This window comes from Balaenoptera musculus, chromosome X (assembly GCF_009873245.2).
Source record: "Balaenoptera musculus isolate JJ_BM4_2016_0621 chromosome X, mBalMus1.pri.v3, whole genome shotgun sequence".
Classification (NCBI taxonomy): Eukaryota; Metazoa; Chordata; class Mammalia; order Artiodactyla; family Balaenopteridae; genus Balaenoptera; species Balaenoptera musculus.
Window position 1 is genome coordinate 57,229,899 of NC_045806.1, and position 11,332 is coordinate 57,241,230.

The 11,332-nt window shown below is 41.0% G+C and overlaps 1 pseudogene; it reads right to left on the minus strand.

The window, feature by feature from the left end:
• Window positions 1–1,913: 1,913 nt before the first annotated feature.
• LOC118888890 lies at window positions 1,914–2,207 on the minus strand (annotated as a pseudogene).
• Between the last annotated feature and the right edge of the window lie 9,125 nt (window positions 2,208–11,332).

An 11,332-nucleotide genomic window follows, 5' to 3' on the forward strand; every position in this document is an offset into this window, starting at 1 on the left:
TGTCTCTTCTTTTCAAATATTGATTCCTCTTATTTCTGTTTCAAATCTTATTGCACTAGCCAGAACACCCAAGACAATATTAAAGAATAATGGCAATAACAGGCATCCTTGTTTTATTTTCAATTTACGAGGCGAGTAAGTATGATGACTGTTGGTTTGGGATTTCCTTTACTGCATTAAGAAAATGTCCTTCTATTTCTATTTTTTTAAATAAATTTATTTATTTATTTATTTTTGGCTGTGTTGGGTCTTCGTTGCTGTGCGGGGGCTTTCTCTAGTTGCAGCGAGTGGGGGCTACTCTTCATTGCAGTGCGCACTTCTGCGGTGGCTTCTCTTGTTGCAGAGCACAGGCTCTAGGCACACGGGCTCAGTAGTTGTGGCCTGCAGGCTCTAGAGCGCAGGCTCAGTAGTCGTGGCGCACGGGCTTAGTTGCTCCACGGCATGTGGGATCTTCTGGGACCAGGGCACGAACCTGTGTCCCCTGCACTGGCAGGCAGATTCTTAACCACTGCACCACCAGGGAAGTCTTATTTCTATTTTTTAAAGTTATTTTATTAGGAAGAGATGTTTACCACATTGTTCCACATAAGATGTTTCCTTTCATTTTCAATTCTCTCTTTTGTTTGGCATTATATTAGCCACACTGAACATTTCAAACCTCTAAGCTTTTGCCTAGGCTGTGTCTCTTATCTAAAATGTCCCTCCTCTTCTTAGCTTAGAAATGCCTACTCATGTTTCAAGACTGTATTACACAGGCCTTTTTTTTTTAATACAGAAATCCAACTCAAACTAGTATAGGCAAAAAAGGGAATATATTGGCTCATATAAATGGGAAGTGCAAGGAAAGATCTCACTTTAGGAACAGTGAGATGCAAACAATGCCACCAGGCTCCCTCCTTCTAGGCCCTGTTTCTCTCTGCTCATCTCCTGCCACGGGTCCCCTCCGTGTGGCAGCTTGTGGTGGGGAGGTAGAGATTGAGATAGAGATATCCTTACAACTTGTAATCTAAGAAAAACTCTGAAGACCCAGTATCTTTGTCCACATATCAATCTCATATGAGGTCTCTGGCTGGCCCTATTTGAGACCTGTACCCAGCCCAGGCTAATGGGCTACCATGAGTGGTCAAGTCTGGGTCCTGTGCCCATCTCTGCACTCAGGGGTGGAGTGGAACTCTTCTGCACAGTCCCAAGGGGACTGTATGTGACAGAAAGGGGCAGGTCTCCACAGGTCAGAGCAGGCAGATGTCTACTGTTAGAGAGTGAACCTCTTTTCTCTTTCTGCCTCCTCACTACTCCTCTCTAGGAAGAAAACTGACTAACCTGACTAATGATTTTGAGAGAAGGTACTGGGTATGTCTGGCTCTGCTCTTCCTGAGTTCCCACTTTTGAAGCCATCCTGCCTATAGAGAGGGTGCATTCTGATTTGCTCTCTGTGAGGGTGGCCTAGGTTGCCCAACCAGGTGAGTTAAGTCTCTCTAATTCAGGGCAGAGAATTAAAGAAAATTAAAAGGCCCACTTGACTGCAGCTCTAAAGTCATGTCCACTCAACAGTTTCATCAGCAAGAATGCTGACATTTTAATCTCCATTTACTGGTCTCCTATGCCTTATTTCTCAGTTGGTTAGAAATTATGAAGGGGGAAAAGGAAGCATTATGTATTGACTCCTTTAAAACCTTAACATCCACTACTCAGGTAGTGTTAATCTCTTGTTCTTCTGGTTTTGTTTGTTTGTTTTTGTTTTTTCCAACAAAAATTAGAAGGATTTTAATATCCAAGTCTTCTTTTAGAAAGCAAAATTAATGCAATGCAAATAAGAACATTTAGCTAATCAAATTAACAACAAACCAAAGTAATTTTGTTACATAAATTAACCCATTTATTATAGGCTAGCAACATTTCAAAAGGTGGTGCTTCTACTGGTCCTTCAATTCCTTCAGACTTCTGATGGCAGACTTTATTGTGACAGCAGAAGTGGTGGTGTGGTCCAAGCACCACCAGCTACCGTTTTCATGCAGGAACCACAGTGCCAAATGCCCATAGCTCATCTCTTCATCTTGGTTTTGCCACCGAAGGAGCAAGTGTACTTTGCGTGCTGGCTGATTTCAATTTTCTTCACCATTTTCCTGAGGGAAGCACCGTAACGGGTCCCGTATTTACCCACGATTCCGACCTTCTTGGTGCATTTAGCCATGTCGCCAAAACCTAGGTCCGAGCCCAGAGAGCTTGTTCTTCTGTTTATATATCTAACATAGTACTTCTTCTATAAAAGAATAATCGTATTCAGGGACTTCCCTGGCAATCCAGTGGTTAAGACCCCATGCTTCCCATGCAGGAGGTTCAGGTGTTCGATCCCTGGTTGGGAAAATAAGCTCCCACATGCCACATGGCGAAAAAAAAGAATAATCGTGTTCATATTTTTCGTATCCCCCACTAGGCAGGCCTTCTCAAGTATAAAGATCATTTTATTCTTCTTCTAACCCCAACACCTGGTATCTTGCTAAGTTGCTGGTCTTTATGAGGAAAAAAAAAGGATATTTCCTTTTGAATTACCTTTGAAATAAAAGCTTCTCAAAAACGGTTTTCAAAGTTTAATTAGATTCCATCCACTAGTTGCTCATCTATATGCTTACTTATTAGCCTTTTAATAAACTCTTAATATTAGGAATGCTAACTCTAATGAAAACCATGTTGCCCTGCATCTAGATTATATCTCCTTAATTACAGGTTCTGCAAGTTTGCCTCACGGAGGGGAGCCCGTATGATTCAATGACCTTTGAACTAGATAAGAGAAAATGCACCCAAAGGTGGATGCTAGAGTTGGATGAACCAGCTCCTGATGAACGGGCAAAAGTATGCAGTTTCAGAGCTGAGAGCAGCGTGGGAAGAAAGAGCCCAAAAAGAAAGTAATAAGAAGGCACAGATATACTAAAGTGTAAAAATGGAGGTGATTATAAAGGTATCCGGAAACAGTTGCTTGGAAGCTGTGTGCTCATATGTTGAGACATAATATCATAGTTGGGTGAACCTGGAAGACCACAGCAATACAAGGTTCCTGCTTTGACATCTCTTACAGTGTGGTCCCATAGAAAGAGAAAAATAGTAGTCTAAAGTACATGATATGGATGCTTTGATTTAAACATCTTCTCAGGATGGGAATTCATAGTTAGATGTCAAAGAAAGGGCCAGATGAAAGCTTCTACAAGGGTTTCATTGTAGGGTAGTGGATAGTGGTGTTATTGCAGTCCAGAAATGAATCCCCCGGTTTTCAGATTAAAAAAACAAGTTTAAAAAAATCTTTTGGCCTTCCCTGGTGGCGCAGTGGTTGAGAATCTGCCTGCCAATGCAGGGCACACGGGTTCGAGCCCTGGTCTGGGAAGATCCCACATGCCGCGGAGCAACTAGGCCCGTGAGCCACAACTACTGAGCCTGCGCGTCTGGAGCCTGTGCTCCGCAACGAGAGGCCACGACAGTGAGAGGCCCGCGCACCGCGATGAAGAGTGGCCCCCGCTTGCCGCAACTAGAGAAAGCCCTCGCAAAGAAACGAAGACCCAACACAGCCAAAAAATAAATACATAAATAAATAAATAAAATTAAAAAAAAAATATTTTAATTGAGGTACAATTGACATAACATTATATTAGTTTCAGGTGTACAATGTAATGATACAACATTTGTATGTATTGCAAAATGATCACCACAATAAATTCAAGTTAACATCCGTCACCACACACAGTAACAAAATTTTTTTTTCTTGTGATGAGAACTTTCAAGATCCACTCTCCTACTTTCAAATATGCCATACAGTATTATTAACTATAGTCACCATGCTGTACATTACATTCCCATGACTTAGTCATTTTATAACTGGAAGTTTTACCTTTTGATCCCCTTCACGCATAAAAACAAGTCATTTTTAATTATTTTACTCAAAAGAGAACCAGTCAATAGGGTCAACCTCACTAGAGCTTGACTTATAACAGAATGCCACTTATAATTTAACAATTGATACCAATTATTCTGACACATTTATCTCCCCTTGTCTTCTGTTCTTGAAGGTAAATTGATTTAGTCATAGAATTAAGGGAAAAAGGAATGAATTTTTTTTTTAATTTATTTATTTATTATTTATTTATTTTTGGCTGTGTTGGGTCTTCGTTTCTGTGCGAGGGCTCTCTCCAGCTGCGGCAAGCGGGGGCCACTCTTCATCGCGGTGCGCGGGCCTCTCACTGTCGCGGCCTCTCTTGTTGCAGAGCACAGGCTCCAGACGCGCAGGCTCAGTAGTTGTGGCTCACGGGCCCAGTTGCTCCACGGCATGTGGGATCTTCCCAGGCCAGGGCTCGAACCCGTGTCCCCTGCTTTGGCAGGCAGATTCTCAACCACTGCGCCACCAGGGAAGCCCAGGAATGAATTTTTAATGTAACTTTTATTGCATTTTTCCATTATAGAATACGTGCTCATTGTAGAAAATTTAGAAAATACAGAAATGCATAAAGAAGAAAAAATTTTAAATTATTCATAACTCCCAAACCCTAAGAAAACCATTATTAATATTTTTGAGTATTTCCTTCCAGTCTTTTTCAGCTTATGTTTATACGATTAGAATCACACTAAATATTATATCCTGCACTTTTATTCATATTGTAAAACTTTCTCCCGTTGTATGGACTGAACTGTGTTCCTCCAAAATTCACATGTTAAAGCCTTAATTCCCAGGACCTCAGAATGTTACTCTATTTGGAGATAGGGCCTTTCAAGAGGTGATGAAGTTAAAATGAGGCCATCAGGGTGGGCCCTAATCCAATCTGACTAGTATTCTTATAAGAGGAAATTTGGACACACCAGGGATGGGTGCACACTGAAAAATAAAGTCATGTGAGAACACAGCAAGAATGTGGTCATCTGCAAGCCAAGGAGAGAGGCCTCAGAAGAAACCAGACTTGCCAACACCTTGATTTTGGACTTCTAGCCTCTAGAACTATGAGAAAATAAAAATCTATTGTTTAAGCTGCCCAGTCTGTGGTATTTTGTTATGGCAGCTCTAGTAAACTATTACCCTTAGCATTGAACATTCTTCAAAATCTACTGTAATATCCTTTTGAAGTATTCTAAAATAACTATTATGGTAAATTGATGTTGTTCTCGAATTTTCACTATTATAAAGAATGCTTCAATGAATAGGAAATTGGATATTCTTAGATATATTTTTCATCAAATAAGAATAGTTGGATTAACTCCTGTACTGTGTACTCTGGAGAAAATTATGTCTGCTCTCAAGGTCAAGCCTGGTGATATACTCACAAATTCTTACTTTTGGTTCCATTATTTCTATTCTTCTCATAGAATACCAACTTTCTGGCAACCTCAAACAGATTATATCGATAATACAATTAAATGAATTTATTTTCTTTACATCGGTTACATTCCAGACGTGAAGATTAGCCCTGATACCCTCTGTTAGATCTGAGAATTACTCTGAGCTCTTCCTTAGGCTAGGGAAGATATTCAGGTTTCCTTGATAAAAAATTTAGGGGGCTTCCCTGGTGGCGCAGTGGTTGAGAATCTGCCTGCCAATGCAGGGGACACGGGTTCGAGCCCTGGTCTGGGAAGATCCCACATGCCACGGAGCAACTGGGCCCGTGAGCCACAATTACTGAGCCTGCGCGTCTGGAGCCTGTGCTACGAAACAAGAGAGGCCGCGATGGTGAGAGGCCCATGCACCGCGATGAAGAGTGGTCCCCACTTGCCGCAACTAGAGAAAGCCCTCGCACAGAAACGAAGACTCGAGACAGTCATAAATAAATAAATAAATAAATAAATAAATAAAAGAACGTGAATTTCTTTAAAAAAAAAAAATTTAGGGAATGTCCTTGCCTTGTAAGTAATACACTGCGCTCAGAGGGTGTCAGTTCTTGATTCCACTCCCAACTCTTGGGGGTTTGCTATCACAAAGTAGGAAATAAGCACTGGTGTAGATATCAGAAAGAGGAGGAGGTGGCAATAATTCCCTACCCTGTGAAGTGTATTTAGCCTATTCTACCTGTGACTCAGGTACCAGGCTCCATTAGTTTCTGCCATGAGAGGGTCTTTGTGATATTGTGATTTGGTCTTTGCCTCCTTTCTGGAACAGAGATCCTAAAATCCTTGGAATTCCCTAAAAGAGGAGAGCAATCAAGGTGTCTTTTGTTATGTTAATGAGTGACTTTTGGACCTAGCCTAAGAATGGGGGCTGGTTGCCAGGAGAAACAACTTTCAGTCCCACCCTCTGACCTTGGGGGAGGGGAAGGTTCTGGAGGGTGAATCAATCACCAATGGCCAATGATTTAATCAACCATGTCTATGTAATGAAGCTGCCATAAAAACCCCAAAAAGAGGGAATTCCCTGGCAGTCCAGTGGTTAGGACTTGGCGCTTTCACTGCCGAGGGCCTGGGTTCAATCCCTGGTCGGGGAACTAAGATCCCGCAAGCTGTGTGGTGCGGCAAAAAAAAAAAAGCCCCAACAGACGGAGGTTTGAAGAGCTTCTGGGCTTCTGGGGTCTGGGTGCTCTCAGAGAGGGCATGGAATCTCTGTGCCCTTTCTTCATACCCTATGTATTTCTTCGATCTGGCTGTTCCTGAGTTATACCATTTTATAATAAACTGGTAATCTAGTAAGTAAAATATTTTTCTGAGTTCTGTGAACTACTCTAGCAAGTAATTAAAACCAAGGAGGGGGTTTTGGAACCTCCATTCTATAGCTGGCAGTTCAGAAGCACAGGTGACAAACCTGGACTTGGAATTGATGTCTGAAGTTGGAGGCGGGGCAGTCTTGCAGGACTGAGCCTGTGGGATCTGATGTTATCTCCAGGTACATAGTGTCAGAACTGTGTTGAATTTAGGACACCCAGCTAGTGTCTGAGAATTGCTTGGTGTTGTGGGAGAAACAACACGTGTGCGTGTTGTAACTGGGTGCAGAATTATAGTCTTGAACTAAATGTATCTGTCAAGCACAGCTAGGTCAGGAAAGGGGCCACCATAAGCTGCAATGGACATAGGGAGGCCTATGATCATAACTCTATCCCTAAGTGACAGAATAGGGGCAGAATTCACCTTAGAGGGGGCTTGAAATTTTCATGGAGACCTCGAATCATATCTTCCTTCGACCTCTTCTGTTTAAGTCCTATGAAGCATTTCCTGTTATTCATCACCTCTTCTTTCATTTTATTCATACAACAAAAAGAATTATTGAGCTTCTATTACATGTCAGGCACTGCACTAAGACATGAAAAGTCAAGGTCCCTGTCTTTGAGGAGTTCATAGTCTAGTGGGGAAAGATGAGCGTGTAAGCAGATAATTACAACACACTGTAATAATGCTATTACACAGTAAGTCCCCTACATACAAACGAGTTCCGTTCCGAGAGCGCATTTGTAAGTCCAATTTGTTCGTAAGTCCAATTTGTTCATAAGTCCAACAAAGTTAGCCTAGGTACCCAACTAACACAACCGGCAACATAGTACTATACTGTAATAGGTTTGTAATACTTTTCACACAAATAATACATAAAAAACAAACAAACACAAAAATAAAGAAAACATTTTTAATCTTACAGTACAGTACCTTGAAAAGTACAGTAGTACAGTACAACAGCTGGCATACAGGGGCTGGCATCGAGTGAACAGGCAAGAAGAGTTACTGACTGGAGGAGGGAGAGGAGGTGGGAGATGGTAGAGCTGAAGGATCGTCAGCAACAGGAGACAGAGGGCAAGCTGCAATTTCACTCATGCCTGACATTGATGGAATGCACGTTCACATCTTTGAAAGTTCACAACTTGAAGGTTCGTATGCAGGGGACTTACTGTATCTCAAAAGAAAGAACAGGGCTTCCCTGGTGGTGCAGTGGTTGAGAATCTGCCTGCCAATGCAGGGGACATGGGTTCGAGCCCTGGTCTGGGAAGATCCCACATGCCGCGGAGCAACTGGGCCCGTGAGCCACAACTACTGAGCCTGCGCGTCTGGAGCCTGTGCTCCGCACCTAGAGAGGCCGCGATAGTGAGAGGCCCGCGCACCGCGATGAAGAGGCGCCCCCGCTTGCCGCAACTAGAGAAAGCCCTTGCGCAGAAACAAAGACCCAACACAGCTAAAAATAAATAAATAATAAAAATAATAAAAATAAAGGAATCCCTTAAAAAAAAAAAAAAAAAAAGAAAGAACAATCCACAGTGTATTAGGGGAAAAGGACAGAGAAAAGCCATCCAGGAAGAACTCACAGAAGAGGAGATAAAACCTATCAAATAATCTACATGCTAGAACACTGATTCCAAACCAAGAAGGTGGGATTTAATGGTAATAAATATTTAAATGTCATATATTCAATTTTAAAACTTGACTTTGAAGGAATAAGATGGAGTAAACTGACTTAAAATGATATGAAGAAAACCTGGAAGCTCTAAATGGGTCAACAATTTAAGTAAATCAGTTTTCTATTGCTGTGTAACAAATTACCGCAAATTTAGCAACTTAAAACAATCCCATTTATTACTGCATAGTTTCTGTGGGTCAGGAGTCCCAGCACAGATTGGCTAGGTCTCTGCTTAGGATCCCAGTAGGCTGAAATCAAGGTATAGGCCAGGACTGGGGCCTCATCTTGAACTTGGGATGCTCTTCCAAACTCACATAGTTGGCAGAATTCAGTTTCTTATGGTTGTAGGACTGAGACTCTCAGCTCCTAGAGGCCACCAGCAGTTCCCTGCTACATGGCCCTCTCCATAGGCAGTTTATTTCCTAGCAGTTTGCTTCTTCAAAGCTAGCAGGAGAGTTTCTCTCATTCTAGTTTGCTGAGATAGAGTCTTATATAACCTAATGTAATCATGAGAGTGACATACCATCACCTTTGCCATATTCTATGGATTAAAAGCAAGTCACAGGTTCTACCTGCACTCAGGGGAGGTGATTATACAGGGTGTGACAAATTGGGGGTCATTTTAGGGTATGTCCACTACAGTAAGGCAGGAACTAAATATTATAAGAGAAGCACAGTATCCATCTTGTTCATTCAAACCACATTTACAGACAACCTACAATGGGCAAGGAGCTATGTTAGGCACTGGAGATGCAGACATGAGGAAAAATCGTCCCTATTCTGTAGAACAAATAGGTAGCTATCTAGAAACAAATAAGTTGGATTCATAGATATATCTTGTATCAAAATACAATAAAATAAATTCCAAATGGATAAAAAAACTTAAATATAAAATGAAACCATAACTAACCATAACAGTACTAGGAAAAATCCTAGACATCTTTTTTTTTTTTAATCTCAGAGCAGGGAGGGGAGGTGCAGCAGGACAAAATTACTGCAGTCCTTAAGGCCCTTGCCCAGCTAGCCTGTAGGGCAGAGGTTCCACACTGGCAAGCCAAGAAGACCAGAGGCTACCAGCCCTTTTCAGTGCCCAGCTCATAAAACAGGGGTGTCACTCCAAGAGGCCACTGTCCCTGACCTGATCTCCAGAGTAGAGGCTCAGAGACTTAGCACAGGAGGAGAGGCAGTTCTCAAGAACTATAAAAAAATCCATTTTGTTGTGCAGTGGAGGCTAACACAACATTGTAAAGCAACCATACTCCAATAAAAATTAATTAAAAATAATTAAGGTGGTTGAAGCACACACACACACACACAAATCCACAGGTAACATCATACTTAATGGTGAAAAACTGAATGCTCTCCCCCTATAATCAGGAACAAGACAAAGATGTCTACTCTCACTACTTATATTCAACATTGGAAGTTTGAGCTAGAGCAATTAGGCAAGGAAAAGAAACAAGATGCATCCAGATTGGAAAGGAAGAAGTAAACAGTCGCTATTTGCAGATGACATGATGTTGCATATAGAAAATCCCAAGAAATCCACTAAAAACCAACATAACTAATAAGTGAGTTCAGCTGGGTTTCAGGGTACAAAATCAATATATAAAAGTCAATTGTATTTCTATACAGGAGCAATAAACAAACCAAAAATGAAATAAAAAACTAACTCCATTTATTTATAACAGCATCAAAAAGAATAAAGAATAAAATACTTATAATAAATTTATCAAAAGAAGTACAAAACTTACATTCTGAAAACTATAAAATATTGTTGACAGAAATCAAAGAAGACGTTAAAAAATGAAAAGCCATCCCATGCTAATGCCAGAAGACTTGACATTAAGATGGCAATACTCTCCAAATTTATCTATGGATATAAGGCAATACTCATCAAAATTCCAATGGGCTTCTTTGCAAAAACTGACAAGCTGATTCTAAAACTCATATGGAAACTCAAGAGACCCAGAATAGTAAAAATCATCTTTAAAAAGAAGCACAGGGCTTCCCTGGTGGCGCAGTGGTTGAGAATCTGCCTGCCAATGCAGGGGATACGGGTTCAAGCCCTGGTCTGGGAAGATCCCACATGCCGCGGAGCAACTGGGCCCGCGAGCCACAACTACTGAGCCTGCGCGTCTGGAGCCAGTGCTCCGCAACAAGAGAGGCCACGATAGTGAGAGGCCCGCGCACCGTGATGAAGAGTGGCCCCCACTTGCCGCAACTAGAGAAAGCCCTTGCACAGAAACGAAGACCCAACACAGCCAAAAATAAATAAATTAATTTAAAAAAAAAGAAGCACAGTTAGAAGACTCACACTTTCCAATTTCAAAACTTACTACAAATCTACAGTAATCAAGAGAGTGTGATACTGGCATAAGGACAGATATATAACTCAATGGAATAGAATTGAGAGTCCAGAAATAAACCTTCACATTTATGGTTAACTGAGTTTAGACAAGGGTGCCAAGATAATTCAGTGGGAGACAGAATAATCTTTTCAACAAATTATGTTGGGACAACTAGATAGTCACTTGCAAAAGAATGACTTTGGACGCCTATCTCACACCATATACAAAAATTAAATCGAAATGGATCAAAGACCTAAATATAAAAGCCAAAACTATAAAACTCTCATAAGAAAACATAGGTGTAAATCTTCATGACCTTGGCGTCAGCAATGGATTTTAGATATGACACCAAAAGCACAAGCAACAGAATTAATAGATAAATTGGATTTCATCAAAGTTAAAAACTTTTGTTCTTCAAATGACACCTTGAAGAAAGTGAAATGACAACCCATAAAATAGGGGGAAATATTTGCAAATCATTTATCTGATAAAAGATTTGTGTCTAGAATATATAACGAAGTCTTACAATTCAATAATAAAAAGATAACCACTTTGCATCCACTAAGACGACTATTTTAAAATAAAAAAAAACAGAAAATAACAAGTGTTGTTGTGCCTTGCTGGTGGGAATGTAAAACGGTAC